Here is a 17,904-nt window from a genome sequence, read left to right as displayed (position 1 = left end):
ATTCAAACTCAGGTCTGAGTCCAAAGCTTTATTCTTAACCCACAAACCATATTTCCAGAACTGTTGGAGCCCATGGATGGCAAAGGCAATTTACCATCTGTTTCTTCATCACTGGTTCTTATCTCATTTTACCCCGTCACTGTTTATTACCTCCATGGTTGCTCCCAGCTGCAGCTACTCTTTCAGGGTACTACTGTTCTTGGGGAAAGCAAATAGGCTTTGATATGAAAAAAGATCAGGATCAAACCCCAATATGGAATCTGACTAGCCTAATCTCTGATTCTCATTTTTCTCATTAGTAAAATAATGGATAACAATTCTTATTCTGTGGGACTTAGCGGGGATAAAATTTACGGAACTTAATCCATAGTAGGTAGAGTCTGCAATAAAAGGTAGTTTTGTACTCATCCCTCTTACCCTCTTTAAATGATAACTATTATTTAGTTTCCCTCATTTCAAATTACACCTGACTACTGTGGATTTAATGACCTGAGTAGTCATAATCCTGGCCCTAAGCTTCATTAATTTAGGATCTGTGAAATTTGGAAAGATGCCCTTTGCTGGGGGAAAGAAATAACAACTAGTACATGTGTATACAAAGGAAATAGAAGCTGATTTTGCTTAGACTGATACACTATATATAAAAAAAGTCTAGCAGAAAAGGTCAAATATTTAGTCATTAGTAATAACAGAATTAGGCACTATGATCTTTAGTCATTGCCGATATGTTTCTAGAAATGATTAACATCAAGAATTCTTGAGAAGAGTCACGTCAAAGGTCCATTTGGATGTACCACAAAACATGTCTGTCAATTGACAAGAAGAAATTTCTACTACAAATCTTTGTAACACCTTCAAATTCTTAGTAATTTGAATTAGAAAGTGTTTTATGCATAGGATGCTAACGTCTTAGACCTCTGGAATTAATGTATCAGTTGTTGAGATCACTATTTTAAAGCATATCTCTTGATTATACTATAATATTTACTCAAACATATGTCCATTCAGATAATACTGAAATTCACTATCACATTAAACTTTTGTCCAATTTTATTTTAAAGTTTGTTTATTAAAAGAAATGAACACTAAAATACACGCTAAAAATATATGCTTATATATTTAAATTATACAAGGCAGTCCTTGCTTTGTATAGTTCTGTGCTAATTACTGGTTAACAGCACCATGGGAATGCACAAAGCAAGGCCACAGTTCCAACATGCACTAGTTTCAGTTAATACGGTACCATGCAAAATGACAACTGAAAGTACTAAAACAAGGAACTGACTCCACACAAGAGGCTACATGAATATATCCAGTATCAAACACAGTGCCTTGGCATATAAAGTGCTCAGAAAATATTTGTTGACTGAACAAATGATTGGTAAACACTGATTTTTTAAAAAGTGAGTTAGATGAACCTTGATCTAAACCTTACACTTTTTACAAAAGTAAACTCAAAATGGACCATAGAGTTAAACATAAAACACAAAACTACAAAAATTTCAGGAAAATACATAGAAGGAAATCTTTGGGGCATAAGGCTAGGCAAAGAGTTCTCAGATATCAACATCAAAAGCATCATCATGAAAGTAACAATTGATCCAATGGAACTCATCAAAATTAAAAAGTTTTGGTCTTTGAAAGTCTACATTTAGATGAAAGGACAGCCTACAGACTGAAAAAAAATCTGTAAACCACATATCTGAAAGGCTAGAACCTAGAATATATAAACAACTTTCCAAACAACAGTTTAAAAAAAACCAGTTTAAAAATGGGCAAAAGATAGGAGCACACATTTCACCAAAGAGGATATACAAATGGCAAATAGGAACATGATAAGATGATCAACATCATTAACCAGGAGAAAGGTGGGTATGGTTATAAAAGTGCAGCATGAGAGATCCCTGTTGTGTTACAATTATTTACTATATTGCCTATGGTGCTGGATATGTGAACTTGCACAGAACTTCATACACACACACATATGTACACTGAGTAAAAATAAAACTGGGGAAATATGAATAAGATAGAGGAATTGTATCAATGTCAAAATTCTGGTTCTGATAGTGTATTACATTTACAAAACTGTTACCAATCAGAGAAACTAGGTAAAGCATACAAGGGACCACTCTATTTCTAGATACTGCATGTGCATCTACAATTATCTTTTAAAAAATTACAGAAGGATGAAAACAAAGTTTAAAAAAGGACAGGAAATTGCACATTTAAAATGAATGAATTTTGTGGTATGTAAATAATACCTTACTAAAACTGTTTTTTAAAAAAAGAATTAGAGAAAAACTCTAATAAATGCTTTAAAGATTGTGACCAAGGACATACCAAGTCTAGTCATTTCATAAACAGTAACTGTTTTAGATTTCAGGAGTCCAATTAATTGCTGAAAATCTACCACCTATGAATCATCTCTCATGTCATGTAAATTCAGATACATATAGATCAAAAGAAGACAGAATTAAGAAATACAAATCTTTAACGACACAAATCCGAAATGATGTTTTGACTGCTTATATAGCATGTATCAACAACAGAGTAAGGTAAAAATGCAAAAAGTATCGATATTTGTGTGACTCTTAGTCTAATAAAAAGAAAATGTAAATATAAAATACATTAATTAGAAAATTGGTATAACTATTTAAAAACAAAGTAATAAGCAAATATGAATGAATTTGGATTGTGACAAATACTGTATTTCTAATATCTGTAGAAAAATGCTCTACTTATTAAAATATATTAAAAAATCAATAAATTTTATTTAAAAATCTCTTAAATTCTTATATGTCCTTGTTTTTATTAAAATTGCAACAGCAATATTAAGAGTAATACTTTTATTACACATTGACCAAATATTTATTTGACAGAGCAATTTTTTTTTCTTTAAGATGGAGTCTCCCTCTGTTGCCCCAACTGGAGTGCAGTGGCTCGATCTTGGCACCCCACAACTTCCACCTCCCAAGTTCAAGTGATTTTCCTGCCTCAGCCTCCCGAGTAGCTGGGACTACAGACACATGCCACCATGCCCGGCTAATTTTTGCGTTTTTAGTAAAGACGGGGTTTCACTATGTTGGCCATGGTAGTCTTAAACTCTCGACCTTGTGATCTGTCCTCCTTGGCCTCCCAAAGTGCTTGGATTGAGCCACTGTACCTGGCAGACAGAGCCCAGTGTTTTTAAAAAATCTAAATGTATTTAGATCTTTTTGGTTTTTTAAAATTAATTTCTCTAATTTCAGTTTTATTATGCTAATTTCAGCATAAATAAATAAACCTAAAACCTCTAATGTGGGCCATATACTATAATGTCTGCTTTACAGCAATGCAGTTTTTTTTTTTTTGACACTACTACTGCCGCAGATGAATTTAAAGGTGGAGCTCCAATTACATTGTAACTTGCTGTATGACCTTAGGTATAACAAGGTTCTGATCTTTTGTTTCCTATGAAATGGGGGAAATCATTCCTGTTTTACAGGATGGCTATGAGTCTTAACTAAGAAAATGTATATAAAAGCATCTTTTAATTGGTAAAGCAGTATGCAGTTTCTGAAACAGCTATATTGTTCTAACATAATTTTGGACTTTTTTTTTAAAGTAGTAGTTTTAGTCTAAATAAGTCTGTTATAAAAGAGTTTCCACTTAAAAGCAGTACAAACTATGGATTAACTACAAATAATTATACAGGTTATGTATTTATTAAAATTTATAATAATAATACTTCCATACTTCTTATTTCTAAAAGATGGTTACATTTCTAAAGGAGATAATATTTTTGACTATCATGTTTTGTTTCCTTTTCAATATAGTAGACTATTTCTTAAAAAATAAAATATAAATTTTATTAATAGCTGTTACATCTAATATAAGTTTATCTGTAAAATATTAAGTAGCTTTAGTCAAACTATCTCTGTGTAACAAGTTAAACACCAAATAAAGTAGTATTCAATAAGAAAAAGAGAACTGCTTTTAATAATTTCATGGCACTAAGCACTCAAATGGCACATGCTGTGTTGACGATAAGTAATGAAGAATGGTTTCTATACTATATGGGAATATAAAATCTATACAGTGAAAGACGGCAAGAATAGAAAGGAGTCCGAAGGTCTCAAAAAAGCATTCTGCTTTAAGTACTTTTGTTTGAAGCAAACCAATTCCATAAAGCTTTTACTGAACAAACAGTGTTAAATCATTGGTATGTGATGATTGACATGTGAATAGCCTCATTTAAATACACATTATAAATGATTATTTTTCTTCAGTATTTCTTAGTTGTCTAACTAGTGAAATTTATAAATAAATGTCCTTTCTCAGATAAAGGTTTAAAATGTGTACAAAAATAGTTATCTCTAAAATACAGATTCTACTAAGACTTAAAGATAAGAAAATTCACATATCTTTTAATAAACTTTCAATGCTTTTCAAGTAAAAAGTAAAAATTCTATTTTTGGTTACTTTAGGTTTTAAAAAACTTTAAGTGATAGCATGTGATATTATTCAATGGCATAAGAATGTTGGAGAGTCTATGAAAAAATATTTTCTGAGACATTTTGAATCAAATCAGGACCACAGCATTTATTTCTTCACTTCCAAAAGAACAGACCACCAAAGTAGTTTAGAACAGACTGGGTAGAGAAATTTTTTAAAAAAGAAAAACCCGATAACCAATCACATCTCTAAAATTTAAAGGCAACAACTGTAGAGAAATGAAGGAAGGGTAAGTCCACAAGGAGGTCTTTCTAAGGAGAAAAGGGAAATAGCTAAGTACTAAGAGGTCACAAGGTACATTAAACACATAAAAAGCCACCACTCATTAAATTTAAAGATCTGGTCCTGCAAGAGCAGTTTTTGTTACTAAAAGGCATACCATTTGCAGGTTTGGTTTTTTTTAATTCAAAAAGATTTATAATATTACTCTGCTTTCTAAAGGTTTTTTCCCCCATTCTTTAATTTTATTCTATAATAAGTGTTATCCAAATGGCAACTAAACAAATGTAAAAATTAAGATGTGTTATTTAAACACAACCAAAAATCTCAGAATTTTAGGCTTATTCAATTTCTTTGATTTTTCAAGAAATGTTCCATTGTCCAACTACTTCAAATTTTAAATAAAAATGTATCATACTTCTCACTAGCATCATTTTTAATTATATGGTTCTTACTTAATTGCATTACTATTTACTTAACATGGCTGTAATCAGCTGCAGTCATGGTAGCATATCCTAACCCACCTTCTCAGTATACACACACTCACCTGCCCCCTAACCACAAAGGCTATTGCTACGAGTGCTGTGGAATTAGAAAACAAAACAAAAGTCATAACTCTCACTGAATTGCTTTTATACAAATAAAACAAGATATCAAATTAAATGAATATTGAGGGCAGCCAGAAATAGGGTGAAGATGAGAAATTAGATGAGAAAACATTTAATAGTGAAAGACTTATAGAAAATATTAGTTTGATTAAGTCTCCTTCGTTAGCCAGTAGTGAGCATCAAGCAAGTCCCTAAAATTTTTAAGTCTCAGTTTCCTCCCCTGTAAAATAAGGGTTTTGAAACTGGTGTTCTCTAAGGTCTTTTTTAGCTATAAAATTCTATAATCCCAAGAGTAATTAGATAAGAAAAAGAAGTAAAAGACATGCAAATTGGAAAGAAAGGAGTAAAATCCTTTGTAGTCACCATAAATATTCTACCAAAAACTTAGAACCAATAAGCACATTCAGCAAAGTAGAAAGATACAAAGTCAAGACACAGAAATAAGTTGTATTTCTATAGTTACAATATACAATCTGATAAGGAAATTAAGAAAATAATACAGATTACAACAGCATCAAAAAGAATAAAATACATAGGTAAAAGGCTTCTGGAATGAAAGCTACAAAACACTACTGAAAGAAGTGAAAGAGGACAAATAAATGGAAGCACATCCTGTGATTATGGATTGAAAGACTTAATATTATTAAGATGGCAATACCACCCAAAGTGATGTATAGATTCAATGCAGCACCTGTCAAAATTCCAATGATGCTTTTTGCATTAATAGAAAAAAAATTCTAAAATCCACACTGAATCTCAACCTCTAATAGTCAAACCAAACTTGAAAAAGAAGAACAAAGCTGGAAAACACACTTTCTGATTTCAAAACTTTTTACAAAGCTACAGTAATCAAAACAGTGTCATATTGGCATAAAAACAGTTAAACAGAAAAATGAAACAGAACAGAGAATCCAGAAATAAACCCTCACATATATGGTCAAAATTTTTTTTTTTTTTTTTTTTTTTGAGATGGAGTTTCGCTCTTGTTACCCAGGCTGGAGTGCAATGGCGCGATCTCGGCTCACCGCAACCTCCGCCTCCTGGGCTCAGGCAATTCTCCTGCCTCAGCCTCCTAAGTAGCTGGGATTACAGGCACGTGCCACCATGCCCAGCTAGTTTTTTGTATTATTAGTAGAGACGGGGTTTCACCATGTTGACCAGGATGGTCTCGATCTCTTGACCTTGTGATCCACCCGCCTCGGCCTCCCAAAGTGCTGGGATTACAGGCTTGAGCCACCGTGCCCGGCCAGGTCAAAAGTTTTTTGACTAGGGTGTCAAGATGATTTAATAGGGGAAAGGACAGTCTTTTCAACAAACGGTGCTGAGAAAACATCCACATTCAAAATAATGAGGTTGGAACCTTACCCAACAGTATACATGAAAATTAACTCAAAATAGTTCGAAAACTTAAACCTAAGACATGAAACAATAATATTCTTAGAAGAATGTACTGTTAATGTGAATGTAATACGGTACAGCCTCTGTGGAAACAATATGGAGCTTCCTGAAAATAAAAACAGAATTACCATGTGATCCAGCAATTCCACTTTCATGTATATACCCAAAAAAAAATGAAAGCAGGGTCTAGAAAAGATATTTATACACCCTTGTTCATAGCAGCATTATTCGCAGCAGCTAAAACATGTAGGCAACCCAAGTCTCCATTAACAGATGAATGGATAAGCAAAATGTGGTCTACATATATAATGGAATATTATGTAGCCTTAAAAAGAAAAGAAATTCTGGCATATGCTACAACAGAGATGAACCTTGAGGAGATTATGCCAAGTTAAATAAGCCAGTCAAAAAAAGTCAAATACTGGATAAGCCCATTTATATGAAGTACTAAGAGTACTCAAAGCCAGAAACAAAAAGTAGAATGGAGATTGCAAAGGCCTGGGAATGGGGGAGGGGAGTTATTGTTTAATAAGTATAGAGTTTCAGCTTGACAAGATCAAAAGAGTAATGAAGCTAGATGGTGGTGATGGTGGCGCAATATTAACCGTACACTTAGAATGGTTAAGATGGTAAATTTTATGTTATGTATATTTTACTACAATTTAAACATTGAATAAAATAATTATGTGATTCTATAAAAATGAGGAAAAAAATGAAAAATAATAAAATGAAGAGACGATGGTGTGTGTGTATGTGCATTTACCATCTGTCCTTTCCTTCTCTTTTTTCCCTGTATTCAAGACTTCCACAAATCACTACTCCATACAGGGTCTCCCGAAGATTGGCTTACTTGCTAAAATCTGGTTCCTTCATTCAGATAGCTTTTGAATCCTATGCAATCTGTTCTGGGAAAACATACAAACTGCTGACTACAGAGTTAAACTCCCTAAAGCTGTTGCCTAAACTCCAAACCACAAATATTTTAAATCTCTATATTGCTATAAAGTATCTGCCCCAGATCCAGCACGGTGACTCACATCTATGATTCCAGAACCTTGGTAGGCTGAGGATGCAGGATCGCTTAAGCTCAGGACTTCAAGACCAGCCTGGGCAGCACAGTCAGCAAAAAAATTTTAAAAATTAACCACACGTGCCTGTGGATTTACCAACCAGAGAGCTAAAATAAATAAATAAAAAGCAGAAGTTACAATTAAGCAACAAAGATCAAAAGAAGCAAAGAAGGACATTATATAATGATAAAAGGATCAATGCAACAGCAAGAAGAGCTAAAGATCCTAAATATATACGCACCCAATACAGGAATACGCAGACATACAAGACTTATAAAGAGACTTAGACTCCCACATAACAATAGTGGGGGACTTCGACATTAATATTAGACAGATCAATGAGACAGAAAATTAACAACGATATCCAGGACTTGAACTCAGATCTGGAACAAGTAAATGTAATTAACATTTATAGAACTCTCCACTTTAAATATACAAAATATACACTCTTATCAGTACCACATCATTTCAACTTAGAAGTTTAAATGAAATGTTGGTTGGCTCCTTGTTTGTTATTCTCTTCCCTCATTTTCTTTTATATCTCCATTATTAAGGACAATTATAGGCATACCCATATTTAGACTGCATTCTAGCCCGGGCAATAAAGCAATACCCCCATCTTCTCTCCCTCTTCCTCTTCCTCTTTCTTCCTATTCTTTATTCTTTTTCTTATAAAAAAAAAAATCAAGAAATAACATGGTTGGAATTAAAAAAAAAAAAAATTAACCACACGTGCCTGTGGTCCCAGGTACTTCAAAGGCTGAGGTGAGAGGGAGAACTGCTTGAACCTAAAAGGTCAAGGCTACAGTGAGTCTTGATCACACCACTGCACTCCAGCCTGGGAACTGAGTAAAACTCTGTCTCAAAAAAAAGTACTTGCCCCAAATATGATATAAATTTATTCAAGTCAGCCAAAAATGTTTTAGTTTACTAGAGAGCTATGTCAAGAAATTTGTCAGAAAAAAAAAAACCATGCAAGAGAAATGGAAAAGAAATAGTAAACACAGATTTCCAGAAACAGATGTATTTCATTTAAATTGTTTAAAAATGTTATTTATGTAAAATAATTCAAGAAAAAGAAACACAAGTTAAATGCATAATTCTTAGACTTTAGTATTAATAATTTTGATGCATTATCATGGGTCAGTCAATGAAATAGTGTCAGTTTCCAAATTTCAATCAAGACAGAAAAAATTACTTGTACATTAACAGTTGTTTAAATAATGAGCCAAAGTTTTAAGTCTGAATGACTAATTTCAACACACTGTGATTAAAGATTTGGTAATTCCATGTTTTCATATTGTAAAATAAGGAAAATATCTTTTAACGTAGCAACAGTAAACACACAAAACATTCCCCATTAAACTGATATGTATTAAATTATGATCAACATTTTGGCTTATCTAGAAGTTATTATAATACAATATTTTGTGGATGGAAGTATTTCAATTGACCCAAGGGTCTCAAGTAATATTAATCGGCTGTAACTTATTAATAAATGAAGTTACACTGCACCCTAATTCCTGACATACGGAAACTGATAATGTTTGTTGTTTTAAGCTGGGGTAAATTTGGGGGTAATTTGTTACCCAGCAATAGACAACTAATGAAGTACCTCATCAAACATATTATCAGGTTAATTGGCTAACGACAAATTTCTGACCTAATATGAAGCAAAACGAAACAAATTATTCTGAATTCTGAAACCTACCCTATTTTGTGTAACATTTTTGTGAGGGGATGTATAGAGAAGTTGAGGAGTGTATAGAGCTCCTACCTCAGAAATATGTTACTTCAGACTTTAAAGGAGGGGAAAAGAAAGCTGAAATAGAAAACATAAATTGTCTTCACTTTGCAGTTAATCATGATATATTCATTTGAGGAGATACACCTAGGACCCTTAAATATGAAAATTTTACTTGTAAAACAAGTAGAATCAATTATTTTATTAGTAAATTCATACAGAACCTAAAAATAAAACTAAAAAAAAAAAATTAAATGACTGAGGACTAGGATTCATTTATGTAATTTTACCAAATAAGTATTATTCATTGAGAACCTAATATGTAAGAGATTAGAACCCAGTCACTGAGAAACAAATAAAAGACAAGTTTGCCAAGTTTTATAACTGAAGTTTGACTACTGTAGCAGCCAGCAATCCATCGTGATCCTAACTATACTTAGGTTTGCATTCATATTACTGGCGAGAGGTAAAGAACCAAAAACTGTGCCTAGGAATCAAAATAACACTGTACCCAAACACTTGGACCTGAAGAACGTAACCCTTGCCATTTCTCAGCTTTCTTTCTTAATGACGCTGGGTTACTACTTGGAGTCCTAAACCGACCTACAACCCAGTGAGTGGCCTAGAAACAGAGCACACTCAGTCCCGCCTCTTGACACTGATTCCTCACTTTAATGAGCCACCACCGCTGTCACTCAACATGCTTTGCACTGTCATTGGTCACAAACTCTTGCTGGTCGGCTCTTTGCTGGTCGGCCAGTTTCGGTCAACTGGCAAGCACTCGATTGTCGTTATTTCGAGAAAAGTGAAGGTGAACAGGGAAAAGAGGCAAGAGATCTGAAATACGTAGGTTGACGCTTGTACCTGAGCGACCTGCGATCTCCACCGCCGCCGCGACGAATCGGCCTCTGGGCGGGGGCTTTTAGCCAAAAAGAAAACGGCTCAGCCGGGAACTGGTGCCCAGGCCATGGAGAAGCCTGTTCAAACTTTACTTGTCTACACCGGTGAAGGTGACCGCGATGAGAGTACCAGAAACAGCACTACAACCCTCAGAACTCAATAACCCTCTAGATGCAGCAGCCAGAACTGCCGACTGAGTTCTGACGTTTCCTATTGTTGCCGGAAGTGACGCTAGTTTCCGACTCTTAACACAGACGCATTTTTATCCCCGTTGTATACGATTCGCTATAGATTCCTTGTTTCTCACTTCGTAGCCCGAGCCATTCTGACCATCAAGATCTGAAAAACTTCTAAGCTGCCAGTTAGAATTGGACTGGCCATTAAGGAGGCTCTCCGCAGAGTCATTCTCCACAGCAGTCTTGACGAACGCGGATCTGTGGAATCTGCAGCTACGAATCCTGGAGCCCAGAGAAGTCCTTTGCTTAGAAGGTCTTGCCGCGGTGCGTGGCGGGCGGGAACCAACAGTTCTAAATACAAACGGTCGGCGCGAGAAGCGCGTCTGGGCGCAGGCGCCGGGTAGCGGCGGCTGGTGGCGGGAGGCTAGACCGTGGTGACTGTCCGTGGTTGCATATGCTCCCTTCTCCGCTCCCTGTCGTGCCGGGCCTCTGCAGCCCGCTTCTTGACTAGCGGATACTGCGTGAGCCCGGAGGAGCCGGCAAGGCAGAGGTCGCCTCTCTCCGCCGCTCTTCCCGAGACCCCGGTCGGGGACGAATGACCAGGTCCGCCTTTTCATTCTTTTAAATCAAGTGGCGGGAGGGGAGCTTTGCTCACATACCCGATTACTTACGGCTTTAGTCACAGCGAAGTGGGAAGTATCCTGTCAGAATTAGGTTGTGACTTAGGGCTGGAGACTTACGGACTGACTGGTTCCTATCGGATCCTCCCAGGTGAGGATCCGTCCGGCTCCTGACTGTAAGGAAGACAGGACAGCAGTTCGTGTTGTTCTTGCTTGCACTTCCTCGGCTTTTCAAATATTTCTCCACCTTCATTGAAGACTACAGATTTTTCCCTCACTGTAGAAAGTTAATATTGAAATTCTTACTCTCTTTGACTCTGGACTGAACGGCTATGGTAGACTCTTGAAAGAAAGAAGAGGAAATGAATTAGGTAGAGCTGATGACACCAGGTATAGATAAGGCTGTAGTATTTAAGGGTAAATCTGAAATTCTCTTGCATAATGGAAGGACAAAAATCTGCATGCGAGAAGGGAAGAATTTTGGTGAAAAGTGAAAACTTGGATTTTGTGGTCCAGGGCCTTAATCAAGTAGACAGCAAAACTCAGAAGAGGAAAATTGGGGGTACTTTGCATACAAAAGGACTATTTTTAGAGGTGTGTGTACACGGATCTGGCACTGCTTCATGTTCTGTATGTCAATCATATTGAGGTATGATTGACATACAGAAAGCTATAGACATTTAATGTATACAATTTCTGTTTGGAGATAAGCAGAGATTGTGAAACCATCAAACCATTATTACAAGAAATCAATGCCATCACCTGAAAAGTTTCCTTCCACCCCTCTTTTTTTCACTTTTTGTGATAAGAGCACTTAACATTAGATCTAACTTCTGAGCACAGATTGTAAGAATACAATACAACATTGCTAACCACAGGCACTGGGTTGTACCTCCAGATCTTATTTATTGTGCATAACTGAAACTTTGTACCCTTTAAACGACGCCTCCCATTTTGTTCTCCCCGTCTTCCCTTACAACCACCATTCTACTCTCCGCTTATATGTATTTGACTATTTTCGATTTCACATATATTGAGAAAATACAGTATTTGACTTTTTGTGGCTAGCTCATTTCACTTAGCATAATGTCCTTCGGGTTCATCCATGTGGTTGCGAATGGCAGGATTTCCTCCTCGTTTAAGGCTGAGTTTGTTTATTTCTCACATTTGTGGTGGAGCCCCTAAGGTTTTCTGCATATAAGATCATGTCATCTGCAAACAGATATTTTACCTCTTCCCTTTTGATTTGGATGTTTTTAATTTCTTTGTCTTACCTAATTACTCTGGCTAGGACTTAAAATACTGTACCGAATAGGAGAGGCTAAAGCAGGCAAACTTGCCTTATTCCTGATCTTACAGGGAAAGCTTTCAGCTTTTTACCTTTAAGTATGTTAGCTGTGGGCTTCTCATAAATGGACTTAATTTTGTTATTCATACTTTATCTCATTTGTTACAAGGTTTCTCTGTACCTAATTTGTTGAGAGTTTTTTATCGGGAAAGGGTTTTGAATTTTGTCAAGTGCTTTTTCTGCATCTGTGGAGATGCCCATATGAGTTTTAGCCTTCATTCTATTAATGCAGCATATCAAATTGGTTGGTTTTCATATGTTGAATCACCCTTGATTCATAAGCATAAATCCTACTTGGTCGTGGTGTATGATTCGTTGAAGGTGCTGTTGTGTTTGTTTTGCTAACATTTCATTGAAGATTTTTGCATCTATATTCATCAGCTATATTAGACTGTAGTTTTCTTGTGTCTTTTTCTGGCTTTGTAATTGGGGTGATGCAGGCCTCAGAATGACTTTGGAAGTGTTCCTTCTTTTTAAATTTTTTTTTTAGATATGTTTAAAAAGGTTTTGTATTAATTTTTCTTTAAATGTTTGCTAGAATTTATCTGGCTCTTGGCTTTTCTTCGTTGGGAATTTTTTTTATTTTTCCTTCAATCTCCTTTTTTGTTCTTTGTCTATTCGAGCATTCTATTTCTTCTTGATTCAGTCTTGGTAAGCTATATTTTTCTAGGACTTTGTTTTTTTCTAGATTGTCCAATTTGATGGCATTCAATTGTTCATAATTGTCCCTTAGGATATTTTTTATATCTGTGGGATCAGTTGTAATGTCTCCTCTTTCATTTCTGATTTTACTTAAGTCTTTCTTCTGTTTTTAAAATCTAGCCAAGGATTTGTTGATTTAGTTTGTGTTTGCAAAAATGAACTTAAGTTTTGTCAATTTTTAAAATTGTTTTTCTTTTCTTTTTCCCCCTTTGTCTATTATGCCCATAAAATTGTTTTTCAATTTTCTTTTTCATTTATTTCTGATCTAATCTTTATTATTTTCTTCTTTCTACTAATTTTGGATTTAGTTTGTTCTTCTTTTCCTAGTTTTTGAGGTGTAATGTTAGGTTGTTTATTGAGATCTTTCTTCTTCATCGTCTTCTTTATTGATATCTTTCTTCTTCTTCTTTTTTTTTTAGTTGGAGTTTTGCTTTGTCATCAGGCTGGAGTGCAGTGGCGTGATCTCAGCTTACTGCAACCTCCGCTTCCCGCCTCCCAGGTTCAAGTGATTCTCCTGCCTCAGCCTCCAAGTAGCTGGGACTACAGGCGTGCACTACCATGCTCAGCTAATTTTTGTATTTTTAGTAGAGATTAAGGTTTCACCATGTTGGCCAGGATAGTCTTGATGTCTTGACCTTGTGATCCGCCACCTTAGCCTCCCAAAGTGCTGGGATTACAAGCATGAGCCACCTTACCCAGCCTCTTTCTTCTTAATCCATTGATTGCTATAAACTTTTACCTTATTCTACTTTTACTACATCCTATACATTTGGGTATGCTGTGTTTTTATTATTGTTTGTCTTGAGATATTTTATAATTTCTGTTTTGATTTCTTCTTTGACCCAGTATTATTTCATAGTATGTTAATATTATTAGTTAGTAATTTTTAGTTAGCATTTAATTTTCCTGTATTTGTGAATTTTCCCATTTCATTTCTATTACTGATTTCTAGTTTCATTCCATTGTGATCAGACCAAATACTGAGAATGCGTTTAGTCTTCTTAAATTTGTTAGAACTTGTTTTGTGACCTAGGCTGTGATCAATTATAGAGAACGTTTCATGTGCGTTTGAGAAGAATGATTATTCTGCATCGTTGGGTCTCATGTTCTGCATATGCATGTTAGGTCTGTTTGGTCTATAGTGTTGTATAGTTTGCAATTTACTTGTTGGTATTCTGTCCAGATGACCTGTATATTATAGAAAGTGGTGTATCAAATTCTCCTTCCATATTATATTGATATCTGTTTCTCTCTTCAAGTCTACCAGTGTTTGCTGTATATTTTAAGGTGTTTGATATGGGTGCATGTGTATTTTTAGTTGTTATATCTTTCTGTTGAATTGACCTTTTGATATTATATAATGCCTTCTTTGTTTCTTTTGACAGTTTTTGACTTAAAGTCTGTTTTGTCTGATATAGGTATGGATAGCCACCCTGCTCTCTTTTGGTTGTGGTTTGCATGGAGTATCTTTCTCAATCCCTTCACTTTCAGCGTATGTGTGTCCTTAAACATTAGTCTCTTATAGACAGCATATAGTTGGGTGTTGTTCTTATTATCCATTTAGCCATTCCATGTCTTTCAAGTGGAGAGCCCTTAATTGTTAAAAATTTAATAATTAAATAATTTAATAATTTTTAATAATTAAGGACTTACTGTTTCCATTTTATTCATTGTTTTCTATTTGCTTTCTGTTTCTCTTGTTTTTCTCATTTGTCATCTGTGATTTGATGATTGTAGTAGAATACTTTGATTTTTTTCTTTCTTTTTTGTTTATTTACTATATTTTTATTTTGGTTACCATGGGGCTTGCATCAAATATTATGTAGTTATAGCAGGCTTTTTTAAGCTAGTAAGAACTTAACTTCATTGACATTCAGAAACTCTAAACTCCTCCCCCTTCCTCCTCACCAATATATGTAATTGATTTCAGATTTTACTTCTTTCTATATTGTTTCTATTAACAAATTTCTGTGGTAGTTATAGTTATTCATACTACTTATGTCTTTTAATTTGTATACTACTGTTCAATGAGATTTACATGCCACAAATTTCAGTGTTGCAGTATTCTCTGTTTGTTTTCATGTTTACTTTCAGCAGTGAGATGTGTACTTTCATATGCTTTTATACTGTTTATTTGGTGTCTTTTCAGTTAACTTGAAGAATTCCTGTTAGCATTTCTTGTTACTGCATGTCTGAAAGTGACAGACTCCCTCAGATTCTTAATCTGAGAAAGTCTTTATGTTTCCATTGTTCTTTTTTTTTTCCAGGTCTGGCTCTGTTGCTTAAGCTGGAGTGCAATGGCATGATCCCAGCTCATTGCAACCTCAACCTCCTGGGCTCTAGCCAGCCTCCCACCACAGCCTCCCAAGTAGCTGGGACTGGAGGCATGCACCACCATGACTGGCTAATTTTTGTATTTTTTGTAGAGACAGGATTTTGCCATGTTTCCCAGGGTGGTTTCGAACTCCTGAGCTCAAGCAATCTGCCCACCTCAGCCTCCTCAAGTGCTGAGATTACAGGTGTGAGCCACCACACCTGGCTATTTCCTTCATTCTTGAAGGACTCTTTTTTTCAGGTAATTATTTTTGATTGACAGGTTTCTTTTTTTACTTTCAGTATGTTGAATATGTGATTCCACTCTCTCCTTCCCTGCAGTGGTCTGCTGAGAAATTCACCAATACCTTTATGGGGGCTCCATTATATGTATGTAATAAGTTTTCTTTTGCTGCTGTCAGAATTTTTTCTCTGTCTTTGAATTTTGACAAATTCATTATAGTGTGTATTAGTGCAGACCCCTTCGGCTTCAACCTACTTGGGAACTTTGGGCTTCATGAGTCTCGATGTCCATTTTCCTCCCTAGATTTCGGAAATTTTCAGCCATAATCTAAATGTGCTTTCTGCCCCTTTCTCTCTCTGCCTTCTGCAGCTTTTATGATGTGTTTATTAACTTACTTAACGGTGTACCATGAGTCCTGTAGAATTACTTCATTTCACTTTTTATTCTTTTTTATATTTCTTCCTATAATTGCATACTTTCATGTGACTGGTGTTCTAGTTTGCTGATTCTTTCTTCTGCTTGTTTGAGTCTGTTATTGAAGCCTTCTATTGAACTTTTCAGTTTAGTCATTGTATTCTTCAGCTCTAGGATTTCTGTTTGGTTCTTTTTTGTTTTCTATTTTTTTTTTTTTTGTAGCTCATTGAGCATCTTTAAGATGATTATTTGAATTCTTTGTCAATCAGTTCATGCATCTTAATCTTGTTGTAGTCAGTTTCTGTAGCATTATTGGTTTCTATTGGCATGTTATATTTACTCACAATCCTTTGAGCCTTTCAGTGATGCCTATGCATTTGAAGGAGCAGTTACTACTTCTATACTTCACAGACTGATTTCAGTAAAGATCTTCTCCTGCTGGTCCCTTGATGATACTGACTTCTAAACCACTGTTTAGTCACTTAGGTGGAGCCAGGTTGTGGTTTACATGTTCATAATCAGGTCTGTAGATTGTGGGCCTGTTACTGGGGCTTGGGTAGGTGTGGTTCCTTCTGGGTCCCTAGACAAACAAGACTTCCTATGAGACGTTGGACAGGTGGGTTGGAGCCCACAAGCCAGTGAGGCTGCTGCTGGATCTGGAGCCAGTTCCCAAGTCACATGCTTGCCACTGGGGCATGATTCTGCCTTCTCAAAGTGGCTTCTATCAGTCTTGGGCTCCAGAAGGATGTCACAGCCTCCTACTTGAACCCATCAGGGCACTTTTATACATAAATATTTGCAAAATTGGTGTTTCTTTGAAAGACAATGGCTGGGAAGGTCCTGTTCCATTATCCTGTTCTAGCCATAAACTTTGATTTCTTTTATAGTTTTGTAGTTTGTAACATACAGACCATGGACGTATTTTCTTAGACTTAAAAGTATTTTTCATGCTGTGATAATGGTGTTTTAATTTTATATTTCATTCTAATTATTTATTGCCCATATGTCAGAAAACATTTGACTTTTATATATTAACCTTATATACTTTGACTTTGCTATACTGACTTTGTAGTTTCAAGGTTTCTTTTGTTGACTCTAGCATTTCCTACATAAAAAGTCATGTCTTTTGCAAACAAGGACCATTTTATTTTTTCTTTCTAAGTATTTTATTTCCTTTACTTGCCTCATTTCACTAGCTAGGACTTCTGGAACAGTGTTTTGTAGTAGTGAGATAGGACATGCTTGTGTTATTCCCAGTTTTTGGGGGGAAGTATACAGTTTCTCAGCTTTAAGTGTGGTGTTAGCTGTTAGTTTTTTGTAGGCTTTATAGCCATTCTAATAGGTGTGTAGTGGTATTTTGTCTTAATTTGCAAATCTCTAATAATAAATGATTTTGAGCATCTTTTCGTATTGTTTGCAATCCATATATTCTCTTTAGTGAGATATCTGTTAACATCTTTGTCTATTTTTTTATTTGTATTGTTTGTTTAAAAATTCTAGGTATCTTCTTGATTAATTTGAAGGAGTGTCCCTCTATTCCTAGTTTGCTGAGAGTTTTTATTATGGGTGGGTGTTAGATTTTTTTCAAGTGCTTTTTCTGCATCCATTGATAATACATGATTTGCCTTCTTTGACCTGCTAATGTACTTACATT

At 35.3% G+C, this 17,904-nt stretch overlaps 2 protein-coding genes across 5 annotated transcripts in view; one reads left to right on the top strand and one right to left on the bottom strand.

Moving 5' to 3' along the window:
• The window catches only part of FBXO8 (F-box protein 8), a 50,468-nt gene extending 39,809 nt beyond the window's left edge, over positions 1-10,659 (bottom strand). The window contains exon 1 of one of the 2 annotated variants that reach the window (XM_010349369.3): positions 10,398-10,659. The gene's annotated coding sequence lies outside the window, so the exon portion shown is untranslated. Of the gene's footprint in view, positions 1-7,756; positions 8,761-10,397 lie in introns of those variants that run through there. The other variant, XM_039479176.2, reaches the window with a different exon arrangement.
• Positions 10,660-10,939: 280 nt separating this feature from the next.
• CEP44 (centrosomal protein 44) overlaps positions 10,940-17,904 on the top strand; it is a 50,142-nt gene continuing 43,177 nt past the window's right edge. For all 3 annotated transcript variants that reach the window (XM_074396972.1, XM_039479177.2, XM_074396973.1), the window contains exon 1: positions 10,940-11,212. The gene's annotated coding sequence lies outside the window, so the exon portion shown is untranslated. The remainder of the gene's footprint in view (positions 11,213-17,904) is intronic.

Source organism: Saimiri boliviensis, chromosome 3 (genome assembly GCF_048565385.1).
Source record: "Saimiri boliviensis isolate mSaiBol1 chromosome 3, mSaiBol1.pri, whole genome shotgun sequence".
NCBI classification, from domain to species: Eukaryota; Metazoa; Chordata; class Mammalia; order Primates; family Cebidae; genus Saimiri; species Saimiri boliviensis.
The sequence above is the reverse complement of the archived record's forward strand: the minus strand, read 5'-3'. Positions and strand labels throughout refer to the sequence as shown.